Source organism: Mauremys mutica, chromosome 26 (assembly GCF_020497125.1).
Source record: "Mauremys mutica isolate MM-2020 ecotype Southern chromosome 26, ASM2049712v1, whole genome shotgun sequence".
Classification (NCBI taxonomy): Eukaryota; Metazoa; Chordata; order Testudines; family Geoemydidae; genus Mauremys; species Mauremys mutica.
The window spans coordinates 7,391,266-7,411,119 of record NC_059097.1 but is presented as its reverse complement, the minus strand read 5'-3'; the positions used below and the strand labels follow the sequence as shown (position 1 = coordinate 7,411,119).

Below are 19,854 nucleotides of genomic sequence, written 5' to 3'. Positions count from 1 at the left end.
AAATATTCAACAGCGAGAATGATTCATCCCAGGAACAAGCTACCAAGGAAAGTGGTGGATTCTCCATCTCTTGATGTCATTTCATGAAGACTAGATGCCTTTCTGGAATGTGTTTGCCCCAAAAGTAGCTCTTGTGTCATACAGGAGGCCTGTGATATGCAGGGGGTCAGATTAGATGCTCTAATGGTCTCTTCTGGCCATAAAGTTGACTAATTTCTAAAAAACTGAGTATAGCAGTGGGAGCAGCATCTGATGTTTCCCTGTCTAGCCGGCTTGCTGCCTAGAACGAACGCTCCTTGAGTGGGGTGATCCACAGGGAGTAGCTCAAACCTCCAAAGTGCCTGGCTAGAGGCAGGACATTGGCACAGCAAGGGAGGGGTGTGGCAGTGACATCACAAAGGCCTTTTGCAGGACCTCAGCCTATTGGTCCAAGGTGGTGGGGAGGTGGTGACCTCACAGAGAGATGCTGACATCAGCCAGGCAGGACCGGGGCGAGGGGCCAGGGAAACCTCAGAGACCCCTGTGGCTTTGCTTCAGCAAGTCTCCTTCTCCAGGTCTCTCTCTGAGGACTGAGAGAGTATTCGGGTTCACGGACGTGAGCGCCAGGAGGAACCTCTTTCGAGTTTTCTCCTTCCCTCTTAGTGATTTTACTAGAAAACAGCCGTCCCTGTTTAGAAGGTAAGAGCCTCCTGGAGGTTTGAAACCTGTTCAGAATGACCCATCTGTTGCAGGGGAGTGCTCTGCAGCTCCCACTGTGGGAGATCCACCCAAAAATGTGGGGCTAAAATAGTGCTCGGGCAGTGATCCCCACCAGTGACCTGGGCCATCCTTTGGGCTCTCTGGTGAGAACCCTCAGCCTCCTGTCCTCAGTCTCTACCCTGATTGGCTGAGCAGGGGGTTATTGACAGGGAGGAGACTCAGGTCCTTGTTGGTCTCTTTTAAGATGAAGTAAATAAGTCAGAACCAATTCTATGTTTGATGAATTTTGCTGTTCTCTGCATTAATGGTCTCTGAGCAGTTCATGATTCTCTCTAACATTGCAGTTCTCCTCAAATACTTGCTGAATAATTCCTGTGCACTGTTGTTGGTCTGGACCTCATCTGAGAGCACTTTATTCAGGTCATTCAATGTCTGAAATTCAAGATCTGATGGTTAGTTTGTAAAAGCAGCAAAGAGTCCTGTGGTACTTTATAGACTATCAGATGTTTTGGAGCATGAGCTTTCGTGGGTGAATCCCCACTTCGTCGGATGCATGTAGTGGAAATTTCCAGGGGCAGGTATATTGAAAATCAGGGCTCTTGGGTCCTATTCCCAACTCTGCCACTGACTGGCTGTGTGACCTAAGACAAGTCAATTCTCCTTTCTCAGCCTGAGCTTCTCCCTCTTTCGAGTAGGGATAATACTGATCCGCTCCTGCCTACCTCACGGTGGGTGGAGGCAGGGCCAGCTTTAGGTTTTTTGCCACCCCCAGGAAAAAAAAATTTGGCTGCCCCCACCCCAGCCCTGGGCTCCCCCCCATAAACCTTGCTGCCCAAGCCCTGGGCTCTGTCCTCCCCACCCGCACCCCCTGCCGCCCCAGCTCTGGCCTCCCCCCACCTGCACCCCCCTGCTGCCCCAGCCCTGGGCTCTGCCCCCCCAACCTACACTCCCCTGCTGCCCCAGCCCTGGGCTCTCCTCCACACACACCCCATGCTGCCCTAGCTCTGGGCTCCCCCTTCCCCACCAGTGCTCCCTCACCCACACACCCTCTGCTGCCCCAGCCCTGGGCTCCCCCCCGCACCTGCACCCTCTTCCTGCCCCAGCCCTGGGTCACTGGTAACTTGCTCCCAGGGCGGGTCATTCAGCAGGAATTTTGGATGTGCACAGAACACAGACAGGACTGGTTCCCGCATGGTTACAGAACTGCAGTAAAGTGGAACAATTTTCAGCTTGTGTGATTGGAGGAGATCTGGATCCATATTATCAGACTGTCCTCCATAAATGAGGAAAAGTTGAGGTGCCTTTATTATTCTTTGTTTCTATGGGGAATTTGCCAGTGCAATATCACTGTCTTCCTTTTAAACAAAGAAAACTAGAAAAAAAATGTCAATGGCTGTTGAAAATAGCAATTCCAGTCCTAAAAACCGCTGGGAAGCATTTCTTGCTCAATTTTGTCTAGTAGGATGCCCCTGGAACAAAGGGATCGAGAAACCTGCATCACTGAAAGTGCAGCCATGGAGACACCACAAAGCAGCCTTCCGTAGCAGGGGCAGGGGGGCGAGAAGGGACGTCATCCGAGCTCCCTGCATCCAGGTCACTTTCCTCAGCCGGGCTGCGTCAGGGGAGGGCAGAGAGCAGCAGCTTCTGATGCTCCCCTTACAGCCCAGCCCAGGTGGGGAAAGTGACCAGGACGCAGGGAGCACATAGTGTTGCTCCTCGCTCCCCCCACCCTCTGTGGGGCCACGGAGGAGCATTGGGGCAGGGGAGAGCAGTGAGCACCTTTGCACGGCCACACGGTGCCCTTTGACCCCCTGGAGCCCTGGGCGGCTGCCGGGGGCCCCACCCCTAAGGCCGGCCGGGCTCCCCAGCACAAACAGCAGAGACACAGGGAGACTGGCCACACACTGAGCAGAGGTAGCCTGGGCGGCTCGTAATGGAGGCTCGGGGGGGCTCAGCCTCCCCAAACCTTGCGTCACCAAGGGGACAGTGGGGCCCATGACTAGGGGCCCTGGCCAAATTAGGCCCCCCTGGGAAAGTCTCCCCCACGGTGGTCCCAGGGCTGGAGGAGCTCCCACTCCCTGCTACGGCCCGGGGGCTGCAGCAGGGGCACAGAGCTTCTCTGGTCTCGGGGCCGCAGCGGGGCCGGGGTAAAGGAGTGACAGGGTGGGGCCAGTGGGGGAAGGGGTGGAACAGAGGTGACAGTGGATGGGGCCGTGGGTGGAAGGTGTGGAAGGGGGCGGAGCCACACACAGAAGTGGGGGGGGGTCATGGTTCCGGTGCTGGGGCCCCCGTACTTGTTCTCCCTTTCCCTGGGCTTTGGCATCACTAGCCCCTGCTTAGCGAGTAGGGGTCAGTGGGCCCCAAAATGTGGGGCGTGACTCCTAGGGGGACACAGAGGAAGATTGATGGGGCACCTCAGGGCCTGAGCCAGCTCCCATGGAGGGCAGGGAGGGAGCCCCACTCAGCCCCACTCTGTCCCAGCTCTTCCCCAACCCCACCCTCAGCCTGGGCCCCTGGCTCCCAGCCCGGCCTCGACCCCCTTACCCCTGTCTGCACCCCCGTCCCCAGCAAGCAACGGCCCCACTCCCAGCCCCGGTTCTCGACCGCGGCTTCCGAGGGGCCACAGCCATGGCCCATACGAGGGCGCAGTGTGAAATGTTTGGGGCCCACTGGGTTAGGGTGACGTCCTCAATCACTTCTCTGCAGTCCAATGAAAGCGATTCCTCCCCCACCCACCCCTCCGTCAGGACGGCCTAGGTACGTTCCGCTGCCCTTCACTCGTACAGGAAGGAGAATAACCTTTCATTGCACTCAATCCTAAAGTGATTTGCAACCCACCACCATCCCAAACTGGTCATTTTGGGGAAGCAGCCTCATCATGCTGCATAGCTAGGCAGAGTAGGGGTGTCTATGCAAACACGGCCTGTTCCTGAAGTCTTCCCCCAGCTCCTCACTAGATGTGAGGGGGGAGCTCTTTCAGACCCTGCTTACGCTTAGTATTTAAAAACTTCTTATTGTCCCAATCTCTGCCGGCCTTAGATTTCTCCTCCTGTCCATTTCTTGACAGCTCAGATGAGGTGGCCGAGTGGTTAAGGTGATGGACTGCTAATCCATTGTGCTCTGCATGCATGGGTTCGAATCCCATTCTCATCGGATGTATTTAGTCTTCACCCTCTTTTATAGACAACCATCTCCCGCCTTGGTACAATGACAGATCCAGCAATGTTGCTTCTGTTACCCAAAATTGGGCCAGCTAGTTAGCGTAAGGAGGACTAATGACCCCCCAGCGTTTGGCAGAAAGCAGCATGTTTATTATACTAACAGCTAAGCTCAAAAGAAGAGATGGGGGGGTGTCATACACACGCTCCCAGGACTGGCTCGGCCCTGGGGATGTCAGGATCCTTTAAGGTAAGTGTCCCCCAGCGCTGCAATGGACGGTGCGATGGAGGTAAGTCTTCCCGAGGCGCGATGGAATGTAACGCAGCGAACCACTGGCCAGGCGGTCGGGGCGAAGGGCATTCACTGGAGGTACAAGCTTGTGAGTGACTCCTGAGCACAGGGCCCCTTCCTCTTTTAAGGACCTGCTCCTCATGGCCTGTGACTGGAGATGACTTGGCTGCATCTGGTGGGTCACACTCCACCTCAGCCAGTGTCCATGCAGTGTCCATGCTCTGGGTGTGTGATCGCTGCCTAATGAGAGTCCCAGACACCTTGTCTATCTAGGAGCTCTTCTGCTCTTCCAGCTGTTCAACCAGCCCCTTCATCCCACAAGCATTGTGGGGGGGGGAGGGGGAAAGCCACTTCACAGGCATTCAGAGAGGGAGAGGAGACAAGCGGGGGGAGGGGGGAGCGTAACAGACCTTTTGGGCATACAGGTTATACGGAGCACACAGATCACTGCTGCTCCTACAACAGGGTAAGTTCTCAAGCATCATGTTTCTTACTTTGCCCATCTGTCAGTTTTGATGATTATCGATGGAAATATTTTGCCATTGGGTCGTGTGTTTACACAGAAATTGACATTTACCAACAAATACGTAATTCTTCCAAGCCTGCCTAGTCTGCAGTTGATGGGTTTAGAGGGACACATTCACTCTCCCCATTCCCCATGCCAGGCCTGTGCTCTCAACTTCCCACACTGCTGGGATCCTTCCCTGGTCTCCCCCCAGACCACTGCCCCACCCCCACTTCTGGGATCTCCTCCCCACACTGTCCAACTCCCCTGTTGGCAGGATCCCTTCCTGTTCCTTTCATTTCCTGTCTCCACTCTGGGCGAAAGCTCTGCACGGTTCCCACAGCAGAAGTTGAACCCAGGCCCTGTGGGAATGTATTGCTAACTTGGCGGATGGGAGTGTGGGAAGTTAAGGTATGTAGGCTTCAAGGACGGGCTAATTAGGCTGTGAGCTGTGTAGTTAGATTGGCCTTGGCTGGTTCTCATCTGCTAGTAGGCAGTAAACAGGATAATAAATCAGAAGGTTGTACAGGATGACAATTATCCAATGACGTTATAGCTGTGCCTGTGTGTATTTTATTAACCAATTAGCAATTGCTTGATTGCTTGCCTTAATTGTATATAACAAGTATGCTGGAGAGAAATAAATGATTTTGCTTGCAATCATATTGGTTGTTGTGCTTTATCCCGGCCTGCATGAGATGCACTGAGATGCAACAAATGGTGACCCCGACGTGATTCGAATCGGATCGAGTCGTTGTCCTGAACAGGCGGGAGAACAGCCGCGGCAGGAGGTACTGGGGAAGAGCCAGCTCCTGGGCGTCCGGAAGGGAGACGCATTTGAGCTCAAAGGTGAGCGGCTAGTGAATCATGGGTACCGCTGCATCAGCGGAAGAAAAAATGGTGCATGAATATTTGATACGCATCGCGGAACGGCAGGGAGAAAATCTCCCCTCTGATACGTTGTCCCGCCTGCTGCGGTGGGGACAGAGAAGGGGACTTTTCGTTAAGCCGAGTACAATCTTTGATAAAACTGTCTGGGAGCGGCTAGGCTCCGAGCTTTGGGAGTCGGTGACTCAGGGCGATAAGGAAGCCTTCTCCCTGAGTCAAGTATGGAGTAAAACAAGGAAGATAGTAGACACTCTCGCGGCTGAGGCGGGAGTGCAGGCGGCCCTTCATGAGATCTTCCGCCCAACACCCGAAATGCCTTCTGTGTTGCCGGTTGGAGCCAAGGAGTTTTTTTGGTGGCGAGGACACGGTAATACCTTTGGCTCCCGATTTGGATGATTTTGCCCCTGTTACGGTCCCACTACCCTCCAATGTGGCCCTCGGCCCCGACGTAATTGATCCTGCTACGGTCCCATTACCCCCTGATACGTCCGAGCCTATGGAGACAGCCTTGCCGCATGCACCCCCCCCCCAAGGCCGTGCCGAGTTCACGGGACCTGGGGGTGTCACGATTGCGGGGAAACAGAGGAGGCTCGGATGGAACATGTGCCATCAAAGATATATCCCGATTTGACTACGCTTACTCAGTTTATTCAGTCTGATGCCTTCTGTAAGGAGATGGAGCGCCAGGGTCAACAGCTGCAGGATATTTATAATAAGTTGGATCAAATGCAGGGTTTTCCGCCTGGATCATCGCGTTCGCATCTTCATGAATGTTTTCATCCATCTCGCTTATCTGAGCCGCCCCCGACTCACCTTTCCGCCCCATCTGGCCCCGGGGACCCTCCGGATCCGGTACAGCGCTGGCATGGGGTTCTAAAGGAAGCCATCATTGAAGGTTTGACACCCGAGGCTTTCCCGGTGATCACGCCAGACCCTCACAATCCTAACGGTAGGCGGTGGGCTCCTTTGGACTGGAAGTTGATCCGTGAAGCGCAGAAATCGATTATGGCTTATGGATTAGATAATCCGTATGTACAGTCTATAATTGAACAGGTGTTTGCTGGACAGGCAATGTGTCCATACGATGCGATTAAGCTAGCTGATATGCTTCTTACACCTACACAGAGATTGTTGTGGAAAGATGATTGGGCTAAGAGAGTTGATTTGGCTCTTGTCCGTAACCTGGATTTACCGGACGACGATGCCCGGTGCGTGGCCACCATCGATATGCTTTTGGGAACCGGCCGATTTGTTGAGCCGCATTTGCAAGCCCGCCTCAGTCCCCGAATCCTGCAGCAGTCGCAGGAACTGGCTTTGGCTGCCTTTAAGGCGGTGCCCCAGATGGGAAAGCCGATCCCCCCATATGCTAAAATTACACAAGGCCCGTCGGAACCTTATTCCACCTTTTTGGATCGCCTTCGCGAGGCTATTGATAGATCTCCTAATCTAACGCCGGAAGCCAGAACCGCAGTTGGACTTGATCTTGCCACCCAGAATGCAAATTCCGCTTGCCGCCGTATATTAGCCACTTTGCCAAAGACTGCGTCCCTGATGGAAATGATCGAGGCATGTAATAGGGCCGCTATGTTTGAGGAAGCGGATAAGGCAACAATTCATGCTAAGGCACATGCCACTGCACTGGCCGTTGCATTACAACCTCTGATCGGGCGGAAGCGGGGGGCCAGAAGGATAGCCCGGTCAGCCGGCCTTTGTTTTGCCTGTGGAAAACCCGGACATGTCAGGCGGGACTGCCCTGTGCCAGACGGGAAGCGAGCCCCTGATGTGCCGCCTAAAGCCTTTACCGGCACTTGTAATCGATGTGAGAAGTTTGGACATCGCGCTTCTGAGTGCTGGTCGCGTTGCAAGAAGGATGGAACACCGCTGTCGGGAAACGGACCTCAGAGCGCCCCTCGGAGGAGCGCGACGACACAAGTGCCTCCAACCACCAAACAGGCTGCCTGGAATGCCTTACCGGAGCAACCCGTGGCAGTGCCGGAGTGGATTTGGCCACAGCGACAGACATAGTTTTAGAGAATGACAAGGTCCAAGTTCTTCCTTCTAATACTGATGGCCCATTAGGATTTGGACTGAGTGCCCTTTTGATCGGTCGCTCGTCAACATCAAAACAAGGTATTTTTGTTTTACCTGGCCTTATTGATGCTGACTATACGGGAAATATCGGGATAATGGTACGCGCCCTTTGTCCCCCTATAACTATAACTGCTGGTACGCGTCTCGCTCAGTTGATACCTTTTAAAGGATGTGTGCCCAGAACGACTCGGATTGACCGCGGGTCTCGAGGGTTTGGATCCACCGGACCTCCCCAAATTGCCTTTGCAATGGAAATTACTTTGCGTAAGCCCGTCCGAACTGTTCGACTTCAGGGGTTTGATGGGCGGCAGATTATTCATGAAGCCCTGTTGGACACGGGGGCTGATGTGACTATAATCCCCTCTCGGTTCTGGCCGGAATCCTGGCCCTTGCGCGATGCCGCCACACCCGTGAGAGGAATTGGCGGGACTCAGTTGACTCGCATTAGTGTGGATTTTATTACCATTGTTGATGTGGAAGATGCGGCCACAAGCGCGAAGGTTCGCCCTTATGTGATGCCGGCTCCAATCTGGCTATTAGGTCGAGATTGCTTAAGTCAGTGGGGCGTTGTGCTACAGAATTCACCTTTTGCCTAGCGGCCATTGAGGGGCAGCCGATCCTACAGCTGGAATGGACAACCTCCACGCCGGTCTGGGTCGCTCAGTGGCCGCTGCACAAAGACAAGCTCGCCCGAGTATATGAACTTGTGCAGGAACAACTGGCTAAAGGTCATCTTGAACCTTCTTTCAGCCCCTGGAATACTCCTATTTTTACCATACCTAAAAAGTCTGGACACTGGCGTTTGTTGCAAGATCTACGAGCTGTTAATGCTGTGATGAAGGACATGGGCGCCCTCCAACCTGGGCTGCCCACACCTACTATGCTTCCGCATGGATGGCCTTTACTTGTTATTGATCTTAAGGATTGCTTTTTTACCATTGCTTTGCATCCTGCGGACCGAGAGAAGTTTGCCTTTTCTGTGCCTTCTGTTAATAAGGCTGAACCTGCCAAACGGTATCAATGGACTGTTTTGCCACAAGGTATGAAAAATTCTCCTACCATTTGTCAGTTTTATGTTGCTTGGGCTATAGCGCCTCTGCGAGCGGCACATCCTGACTGGACTATTTATCATTACATGGATGATCTTTTGTTTACCAGCGCTCACTTTTTAATGGAAGCAGCCATTGTTGAAATTGACTCTGTTTTACAAAAGGCTGGTTTAGTAATTGCTCCAGAAAAGATTCAACAGCAAGCCCCGTATCGGTATCTTGGTATGGAGATAACCGATTCGATTGTGCGGCCGCAAAATTTAACCATTCGATTGGATATTCGTAATTTACATGATGTACAACGTTTAGTGGGCGACCTGCAGTGGATCCGCGGTCTTTGTGGAATTACCAATGAGGATCTTGCACCTTTAATTTAATTGCTCAAGGGTGGTCGTGCCCCGGATGATCCTCGCTCTCTTCAAGCTGAACATCATGTTGCCCTGCAGACCATTGCCAACAAGTTAGCCACGCGTTATTCCGGCCGCATTTATCCGGACTTACCTGTTTTTATGGCTATTCTTTCCACAGATATTTCCCTAACGGCCCTACTTTTTCAGTGGCATGAAGCTCTTTTAGATCCACTTGTGGGCATTGAGTGGGTTTTTCCGCCTTCGCATTATGCCACGACTGTGACCACACGACTTGATGCAGTCGCTCATCTTATTCGAGTGGCCCGACAGCGTCTGCTAGCGATTGCGGGCACAGATCCTCACATGATTTATTTGCCCTTTGATGATGCTACCGTGACTCAATTGCTTGCTACCCACCTTCCCTTTGTACTTGCCACCATTGATTATGCCGGTCAATTTAGTAGCCATTTTCCCTCACATCGGTTTTTTGCTACTACGCTTCCTTTGGAGAAAGCCCTAATGTTACGGTCCAGTCCTGTTGCCGGCCTCACCGTTTTTACGGATGCCAGCGGTAGTGCTCAGCGTGCAGGACTTCTTTGGTTTGCTGACAACCGCTGGCACCACGAATTTGTTCTTGCTGATGGCTCCTTGCAGGTTTTAGAGCTTCGTGCTATTGTTCGAACCTTTGAAAAATGGCCCGATACTCCATTGAATATTGTTAGTGACTCCTTGTACGCTGAAGGTGTGCTTCGTCATTTGGAACGGTCCCTGTTGGGCCGCGTCACGAATTCCGTTTTGTGGACCGCTCTTTTTCAGCTTTGGCATCTTTTGAATGCTCGACAGTGCCCTTCCCCTCCTTCCAGCTGGAAGATCACAGAGGGTTGGGAAACTGGAAACCCTGCTCAAGGGAAAGAAAACAAAGGAGATCAGGGGAATTCATAGGCCATCTATCATCATAAAAAGTCTATTAGTTTAACCCCAGTCCATTTTAAACAATAAAACCGCAGGGCCAACTCCCCAGGTGCTCAAAGGTGCAGAACACTCTGCTTAGGAGGGATTTAACTGTCCCCATCTTTGCTGGGAACACACACAGCCAGACACTCATTATCAAAGAGGCTCCTAAAAAACAGAGACTGGAACTGCATTTCCCAGAAAGTGAAGACTCCAGACAGAGGGCAAGTGTCCCTGGCACTGCTTCTTGCCGACAGACAGGTCCAGAGCCAAAGAGAGAGTCCAGGGGAAGCTGGGAACAGGAAGCATGGGCTGGGGGGTTCAGTGGAGGAAGGACCAGGAAGGGCAGGGATATCACTGAAGGCAGGATCTCAGCAGCAGTAGATGTCAGGAAAGCACATCCTGCGGCATTAGGGAACCTAGCGAGTCAGGTATAAAGGGAGGGAGCATAAAAAACACTGTGTGTGGAGAAAGCTGGCAAATTAGATGGTGTAGTTCAAGAGCCACAGACCAATTCTTCTGCCAAAGGAGAATGTGAAAAATAAGAATCAGGCCACGTGACTTCAGAAGGGACAAATTCGAAGATCCAAAGAACATGCAGAGAAGAGAGACGGCGGCTCTTGCAGGTGGGGATGGAAAAGGAAGAGTCTCCGTGGTTCATGGAGCCGATTAGTTAGTTTTATCATTCATTGATCAATGTTATGGTGATCTCATATGTTATTTCAAATGTAGTCACTGTGTACGAAATAGATTTAAGTTGTAGGTATAGACAGAAGTAAGACAGGTAGAGCCCTGCATGGATACAAAATTTATATCCGCATCCGATCTACGATCCGCAAAAATGGTCCATGGATATCTGCAGATTTTCAGGGCTCTAGGAACAAAATTTGTCCCCCCAGCCGATCCACAAAAATGGTCTGAATTCTCCACCAGGAGACGTGATCAAAGCGAAGGGCTAAGGCAATGAATCCTACAATCTTCTAATATAGGCTGGAAGGGACCTCAAGAAGTCATCTACTCCATTCCCATCGCCCTGCGGCAGGATCAGGTGTAAATATGCCAGAAGTTTGTCTGACCTGTTCTTAAAACCCTCCTGGGACAAGAATTCCACAACCTCTCTTTGTAATCCATTCCAGCACTTCCCTATCCTTATCGCTGGAAAGGTTTTGGTATTACCCACCCTCAACCTCCCTTGCAGCAGATCAAGCCAATTACTTCTCCTCCTACCTTCAGTGGATGTGACGAACAATTAATCACTGCTCTCTTATAACAACCCTTGACATATTTGAAGACTGTTCTCAGTTCCCCACTCACTCCTTTCTCAAAACTAAACATGCCCAGTTCTTTCAACCTTCCCTCATAAGTCATGTTTGAGGACCAGGAGGGCGCTTTTTCCTTCTGAATGGAGATGCGCAAGGTGAGGTCAGAGAAAAGGATCTTGGAGTAACTGAGACAGGAGAGGATGACTAAGAGCTCTAGCTGCGCGGATGGATAGGAAAGGCCAATTGTTAAGGATGTTACGCAAAAAGAAAATGCAAGGTGTAGGCACAGCCTGGATAGGAGGCCCCAGAGGCAGCTCCGTGACAAAGGTATTGCACAGTTATGGGCCTGAGTGACAGGCAGCACAATGGTGCAGTCTGCGGCGGTAGAGAAAGAAGGTGGGGGGAGGGCTTGGGGGAAATATTAAGAGATGAACCCGAATATTATCTTAGCAAAGAGAAGAACATGTTGGACATTCTGCTGTACTGCTCTGTTCCCAGAGCGCTCTGTAACAGGGGAGGGGAGAGGGCTAGTGTGGGTGTTTCTGGCATGTGGGGGTGATGCTGAAACAGGGCAGAGCAGAGGTGGCATTGGGGGAGTGGCAAGAACCTTAACTCTGCATTTCTCCTTCTAAAAACCGAGGGGACGGGAATCCTTACCCAGCGAGGTCACATTCTCACAGTTCTCCTGCATGACCTCCCAGTAGAGGGCTCTCTGAGCGGGGTCCAGCAGAGCCCACTCTTCCCTGGTGAAATACACAGCCACCTCCTCGAAGGTCACCGGCCCCTGAAAGAGCAAGAGTCCAACACTCGGTACCTGCTGCCCCACTCACAGCCCCACTATTCAGGGAGGAAAGGAGCCAATCAAATGGAAGCTCTGAGAGAGTCAGCAGAGTCCTATCCCCATACTGCTGAGAGCAGCCAGGAGACATCTGGGTGAGGGGACGAAGTGAGAGCCCCTTGTCTCTCCCAGCAGATCCACCACAGACCTACTAGCCAGAGGCTGATACAGGAGATGGAGCCCCCAGTAGGGTCCAGGCACAGCCCCGTGGTAGAGAACCCAACACCCTTCCCACTGCCAGCAGCTGGATGTGAGGGGCCGGGACATCTTCCCTACACCTCCCTGCTGGGTGCCCCCTTTCCATGTCACACCAGCCCCTGGCTAGCAGGCTGAGGGTTCAGCACTGGAAGTCTGGTCAGTTTTCCCAGCCCCGCCCAGGGAGTTGCTCTGTCTGTTTCCTGTTTCACAAATTAGGGAATTTTCTCCCCCAACACCCAAGTGTTTGTTCTGAGAATCTAGGCCCATGTTAACATAAGAACCGCCGTACCGGGTCAGACCAAAGGTCCATCTAGCCCAGTATCTGTCTACTGACAGTGGCCAATGCCAGGTGCCCCAGAGGGAGTGAACCTAACAGGCAATGATCAAGTGATCTCTCTCCTGCCATCCATCTCCATCCTCTGACAAATAGACAGGGGCGGCTCTAAGAATTTGGCCGCCCCAAGCAGGGAAGCACGCCACAGGGGGCGCGCTATGGGGCGCCGATCCCGCGGCTCCTGGTGTCCTCTTGCAGCTGTGCCTGCGGAGGGTCCGTTGGTCCCGCGGCTCCAGTGGACCTCTCGCAGGCATGACTGCGGAAGGTCCGCCGGAGCTGCCTGCCGCCCTTCCGGCAAAATGCTGCCCCATATGCGCGCGCTTGGCGCGCTGGGGTCTAGAGCCGGCCCTGCGAACAGAGGCTAGGGACACCATTCTTACCCATCCTAGCTAATAGCCATTTATGGACTTAGCCACGATGAATTTATCCAGTCCCCTTTTAAACATTGTTATAGTCCTGGCCTTCACAACCTCCTCAGGTAAGGAGTTCCACAAGTTGACTGTGCGCTGCGTGAAGAAGAACTTCCTTTTATTTGTTTTAGCCTGCTGCCTATTAATTTCATTTGGTAACCCCTAGTTCTTGTATTATGGGAATAAGTAAATAACTTTTCCTTATCCACTTTCTCAACATCACTCATGATTTTATAGACCTCTATCATATCCCCCCTTCGTCTTCTTTTTTCCAAGCTGAAGAGTCCTAGCCTCTTTAATCTTTCCTCATATGGGACCCTCTCTAAACCCCTAATCATTTTAGTTGCCCTTTTCTGAATCTTTTCTAGTGCTAGAATATCTTTTTTGAGGTAAGGAGACCACATCTGTATACAGTATTCGAGATGTGGGCGTACCATGGATTTATATAAGGGCAATAATATATTCTCAGTCTTATTTTCTATCCCCTTTTTAATGATTCCTAACATCCTGATTGCTTTTTTGATCGCCTCTGCACACTGCGTGGACGTCTTCAGAGAACTATCCACGATGACTCCAAGATCTTTTTCCTGACTCATTGTAGCTAAATTAGCCTCCATCATATTGTATGTATAGCTGGGGTTATTTTTTCCAGTGTGCATTACTTTACATTTATCCCCATTACATTTCGTTTGCCATTTTGTTGCCCAATCACTTAGTTTTGTGAGATCTTTTTGAAGTTCTTCACAATCTGCTTTGGTCTTAACTATCTTGAGTAGTTTAGTATCATCTGCAAACTTTGCCACCTCACTGTTTACCCTTTTCTCCTAATCATTCCTGGCAGGGCGAAAAGGGCAGTTGTGATGTGAAATGAACTAAAGCCTGTTCTGAAACCTTCACGATTCCCCCAGGCCCTTTCCCTGCAGACAGAGATTGTAGATTCTGCCAGGCTGGGAACATGCTCAGTCCCCACAGTGCAGCACAGACCTGGCCCCTGGCCCCTCCTTTCCCCCTTGTGCTCCCCCCAGCAGCAGGAACAAACCAAGACATTTTGAAGCCCTCCCAGCAACAGGGTGTGAACCAAACCCTGGACCAGGCCAGACCCAAAGGAGCCCCCTTGGGGGGGTCCCCCTGCCCCTGCCCCCAGGGCAGCGCACTCCTGCCGCAGGGGGAACAGGGAGAGTCCGGGGCTGGTTCTTCCTCTCTCTGCTCCTCACCTCGGTCACAGGGACGCTGCAGTGAGTGTGCCGGGGGGGGGGGGGCAGAGATCTGGGAACCTGCCCCCCCCCTCTAATTTCTCCACCCCCCCTCTCCCGTCCCCTCCCCCCTTCCCTAGCGCCCTGCCCCGGGCTGGGAGCCGGGGTCACTGCCCCGTTCCCGGGGGATATGGAGCCTGCAGATATCCATGGACCCGCTTCACCCCCCCCGTTACCGGGCACAGCAGAGCCGGGGGGGGGGCGGCTCAGACTCGCTGCGGGAAGGATCCTCCCGGCCTCAGCGCTGCAGCAGCTCCGGGCCCCCGGGGGCAGCGATGGGGGGGGGCACCGCGCAGAGCCCGGGACCTGCCCCGCCCCCCCCGGGCTCCGTCACCGGGAGCCTCAGCAGAGCCCGGGGCGGGGCCCAGCTGGAGAAAGCTCCGCCCCCCCCGCCGGGCCCCGCCCCCCATCGCAGTGGCGGGGGGGGGGGCGGATCCTGCTGCGGCTCCGCTGGGGCCGAGGCGGCTCCGAGGCTTCTCCCGGGTTCCCCGGGGCAGAGTCACGTGCCCGCCCCCCCAGCGCTCCCCCCCCCCGGGTCTCTCACTCCCCGGGGGCTCCGGGCGGGGCTGGGGCGGGCAGAGCCCGGGGCTGCCCGGGGGGCGGGGCCCAGCTGGAGAAACCCCCCCCCGGCCGGGCCCCCCCGCACAGACCCCCGCCCCCGGGGAGCAGCAGCGGCTCAGCCCGGGCCCGGCTCACGCGGAGGCGGCAGCAGCAGCTTTGTTCTCCCGCCCCCAGCGGGGCTCGCACGGAGCATGCGCGATTTTACCTGCTGAAACCTTCCCTTACCTGGGCTGGAGAGAGCGGAAGCGGCCCCGGGGCAGGCTGGGAGATGTAGTTCCTGACTCTCCCCGGAGCGGAAGTGACGTTGGGGGGAGAGACCAAGCCGAGTTGCAAACGCGCGCGGGCCCCTGCGGCTCTGCCTGGCTCGCGCGGGGCCGTTGGAGCCTCTCTGCCCGCCCCAGCCCCGGTGAGTGAGAGACCCCGGGGGGGGGGGCGGGCACGTGACTCTGCCCCGGGGAACCCGGGAGAAGCCTCGGAGCCGCCTCGGCCCCAGCGGAGCCGCAGCAGGATCCGCCCCCCCCCCCGCTGGGATGGGGGGGAGTCCCTGGGGGGAGGAGGGTGTCGGGCGGCGGGGGGGAGAAGCTGGAGCTGGGGGGGGGGAAGGTCAGTGGGACGCGGGGGGGAAGTGGCGGGCGGGCGAAGGGGGGAGGGGGGTTAATTGGCTCCTGTCCCTGTTGGTGCCACTCGCCTCTCGCCCCCGATACAAATTCTCTCCAGTTCTGCCCCTTTTCTCGCTCAGCGTCTCACCCGGGCTGTAAAATCCGGGGAGATTCGCCCCTTTCCCCGCCAACGAGCCGCTCTCCCGCCTCCCCCATTTCCCCCTGGTCTCTCCAGGAGTCTGATTTTCCACCTCCAGTTGCATAGTTTGTGACACGTTTTCTCTGCACATCTCAAAGGTTGATATAAAATACCCTAAACATTTGCTCCACTTCTCTCTAGTTGTTTGTTTCTAATTGAACATGCCCTGAGATTTCCCCCCCTCTCTAATTATAAAATAACAAGAAAATCTCAGATTTACCCCTTTTCTCAGCTTCTTGAACATAGATATAAAATGTTTGCAAATGTTGCCCATTTCCTCTCTATTCATTTAACAAATACTGATGTGAAACACTGACATTTTACTGCACATCAGATATAAACTGATATAAAATCCCTTTGATTTTCCACTTTCCTCTCTATTATTTGCAAAAAATAGAGCCAAAATCTCTCAGATTTCCAGTCTTTCTCTTTCAGTTCTACGTTACTATCAAATATCAATTAAAATTCCTTTCATGTTTGGGGCTGTTCCCTCTGTCTCTCAATCCCAGCAACTTCTCCTTTCTTGGAGGAAACCTGTTGCCCTGAATCACTCTCCATCCTGGAGGTTGCAGGGGGTTAAATTTCCCAGTGTTGATCTTTCCCCTCTCCTTTGAGAGCCATTTCTTCCCCCCTTTATCTGTGTTAAAATGTTTGCTGATGAAAGAGACCAGCCACATCTTTAATACCCATCAAAGCCAGAGGCCTCCCCCTGTTTGGGGCTCAGTGGTTCCCAGCTGGTAACGGGAGAGTTGGCTGGACCCTTTTTTTTTTCTCCAGCTGGCACGGGATGAGGAGGTCTCTGTGAGTGCAGTGTGGGTCCAGCATTATCCCAAACCCCATAGCAAATGGCCTCTGTGAGGGGTTGATTCCCCCTGTGCTAAGATGCAGCCACTTCTGGGGTGGATCCATGGTGGCCATTATTTGCTAGTGACAGGCCATGGACTTTTCTTACCTTTCTTGCCCTCCAGGCCTTCCATTCTCCTGTTCAAGAGACATCCCCCAGGGCTCCCTCTGCCCGTGTGACTGGCCAGCAGGGGGCGGTGATAACTCTCTATCCACTCAGCAGACACTCTGAGGTAACAGTGTTGTGCGGGGTGGGGGGAGGTGTCTGTGGGGGGAGATTGCAGGGGGTACCCTAGTGAGGTGGGTGGGTTCTGGAGATTTGGGGTTTCAGGGGGTGGGTGTGATGTGCCCAGCCCTGAGGCTGTGGGTCCTGGAGGTGGGTATCGCTGGGGGCCGTTGGCTGCAGAACAGCCGGGGTGGGCGTCTCTTGGGGAGGCGGGACAGGGGGTTAGAGGGAGCCTGGTGCTGTGCCAGGGGCTCCGGCTGGGCTTCCCCGGCAGACTCCTGGCATCGCTGCCGTGCCCAGTGCACAGAGCTGGGGAAGGGGATCCCTGGCACTAGGTCAGGGGATGCCAGGGAAGCAGAGTGAGGGGTCCCACTGAAAAGCATCAGGGGGTCCCAGACAAATGGCACGGCAGATCCTGCTGGTGGGGGTGTGCGGGGCGGGTCCTAGGCAGGCAGTGAGGAACTGAGTTCCCAGTAGGCAAGTCTCTGGCTGCTGGGGGCTCTTGGTGGGGGGAACCCTTTGGGATTCCCAACCTGACAGTCATGGTCTGGTGGGGCTTCCCTGGCCGGTGGGGCTTTGAGGGGTATCTGGGGTCCCTGGCTGGGGACTCTGGGGGCTGCGTCCCAGGGAATAGCTGTTGGGCCCCTGGCTGTGGGAACTTCTACTAACCATGATCCTTCTCTCTGATCAACTCTTGTCCAAGCACTGCCGGGCATTCCCCAGTCACAGGCCCTGTCACTGTGATAACTTTCTATCCACTTATCAGACACTGTGAGTGTGAAATCACAGATTTTGCTTTTCTCCTCTTTTGAAAACTGCAGGAACTTTTGGTTCAGTTTAGAAAATTTGTGCCCCTAGTCCTGAGAGCAGCTAGGGGGCATCACGGTGAGAGAACAAAGAGGGACCCCTTGTCTCTCCCAGCAGACCCATCACACCCCTACTAGCCAGAGGCTGAGACAGCCCCATGGCAGGGAACCCAACACCCTCCCCACTGCCAGCAGCTGGATGTGAGGGGTGGGACATCTTCCCTACACCTCCCTGCTGGGTGCCCCCTTTCCATGTCACACCAGCCCCTGGATTCAGCACTGGGAGTCTGGTCAGTTTTCCCCGCCCTGCCCAGGGGGTTGGTTTCTCTATTTCCTGTTTCACAAATTAGGGAATTTTCTCCCCCAACACCCAAGTGTTTGTTCTGAGGATCTAGGCCCACGTTAACAAGTCCCAGCAGGTTTGTCACACTCTGTCCCCCTCCCTTTCCTCACCCAGGGTATTCCCTGCCCCCCTCCAGCCCTAACTCCCCAGAAGTTGCCACCTCTTCAGTATTTCCTGCCCCTCCCCCTCCAGCAGGAACCCACCAGCAACCCCCCAATAACCCCTACCTGAGCTGGTTCCACTGCAGCCGGAGAAGCCCCCGCCTCCCATAGGCGGCAGGTTCGTATAAGTTTTGGTGGGGCCCAAATTGGTGGTCCCCCCCCACCCGCTCCCGCCCTGTAAGCCGATATAAAATGAAGCTACAACGCGTCAGCACCACAAGATTACAATGGTCAATTAAAAGTGGAAAGTCAGAAGCAGCACTTGCCTATTAATACCTAATATACGGTATTAAATTTTGTTGCACCTGTTGTGACAAAGTGGGAATGTTCTTAATGTTTTCTCTGAATACTGTGTGGGTGCCTCAGTTTCCCCTGCAAAGTGCCAACTGACGGTGTTGGGGACAAAGAGATCAGGTGGCCTCCTTGTCTGGAAGAGACACAAAGGCCAGATGAGGGAGTGTCAGTTTGGAGCTGGCTGGGGAAATCGGGAGAGGCCCAGAACTTGGGTCTGGGCTCCCCACCCCCCAAGATGGACCTGACTGAGGGGTCCTGTTTTCTGTACCTACAAGCTCTGTTTTAGACTGTATCCCTGTCATCTAATAAACCTTCTGTTTTACTGTCTGGCTGAGAGTCACATCTGACTGCGGAGTTGGGGTGCAGGGACCCCTGGTTGCCCCAGGACCTGCCTGGGCAGACTCGCTGCGGAAAGTGCACAGTGTGGAAGGGCATGCTGAATGCTCCGAGGTCAGACCCAGGAAGGTGCAAGCTTCTTGCCCTGGAGACAGTATGCTCAGAGAGGAGGCTCCCCCAGAGTCCTGCCTGGCTTTGTATGGAGTTGTTCCAAAGCATCCCAGCATCCCCTTCCACACCATGCGCTTCCCGGAAGTCTGCACAGGCACTGACACTCCCTCCTCTGGCCTTTGTCTCTTTTCCAAGCCTTAGGAGGCCACCTGATCTCTTTGTTCTCCAACACCTTCAGTTGGCACCTGGCAGGAGAGTGGCCCAGGCCATCAGTTGCCTGGAGGTAGGGTTGCAGCCATTCTCTGTGCAGACAGCATCACACTGGCCCTCTAGGGCTCTACAACAATCACACCCCCTTATCCCACCATCTAGAGCCTTAAGAAATGCATAGGGGAAACTGAGGCACCCACACAGTATTCAGAGAAGAACATTCCCACTTTGGAACACCTGTATACGACTAGTTATATACTTTAAAGGGGTGTAAAATAATCAAGTATTGTGCTAAACACAATGATACTCCAAACTGACCACCAAATTTAAGTTGCACGTTTTTCCCCTCAGGTGAGGGCTCTGGGGTGGGGCTGGGGATGAGGGGTTCACAGTGCAGGAGGGTGCTCAGGGTTGGGGTGCTGGGGGCACAGGGCTGGGGATAAGGAACTTGGGATGCAGACAGGCTGCCCCAGGGCTAGGGCCAGAGAGGACTCCCCATCACCACCACTGGCAGCAGCAAGCTCCAGGGGAGGGACCCCTCCTCTCCTCCCCTGCCCCCCACGGCACACTCACTCTGCACCACAGTCACTGCACATGCTCCTAGGGCCCCTCTCAGGTCCAGAAAGCTCACTCACCTCCCCTATGATGGGTACGGGGGGGGGCACAGGTGGCCTTCCATGTTGCTGCCCCTCACCATAACTTCACTGTGGATGGGGGATGGGGCTGCCCCTTGCCCAGCATGGGGCAGAAGTGGGGTAGGCAGGGTGGTGGTGGCTATGGGGCGGGGGAGCAGGGTGTCATAAAATTCACCCAAGCCCCAGCTGCTCAGGTCTAGGAAGCCTCCCTCTCCCATCCCTCCTGTGGCGGGTGGGTTGGTGGGTGCTAGG

General features: G+C 54.2%; 1 non-coding gene across 1 annotated transcript; it reads left to right on the top strand.

The window, feature by feature from the left end:
- The first annotated feature begins 3,770 nt into the window (after positions 1–3,770).
- Positions 3,771–3,852, top strand: TRNAS-GCU. Its single transcript has one exon. It is a non-coding gene; the product is annotated as a tRNA-Ser (tRNA).
- Positions 3,853–19,854: the final 16,002 nt, after the last annotated feature.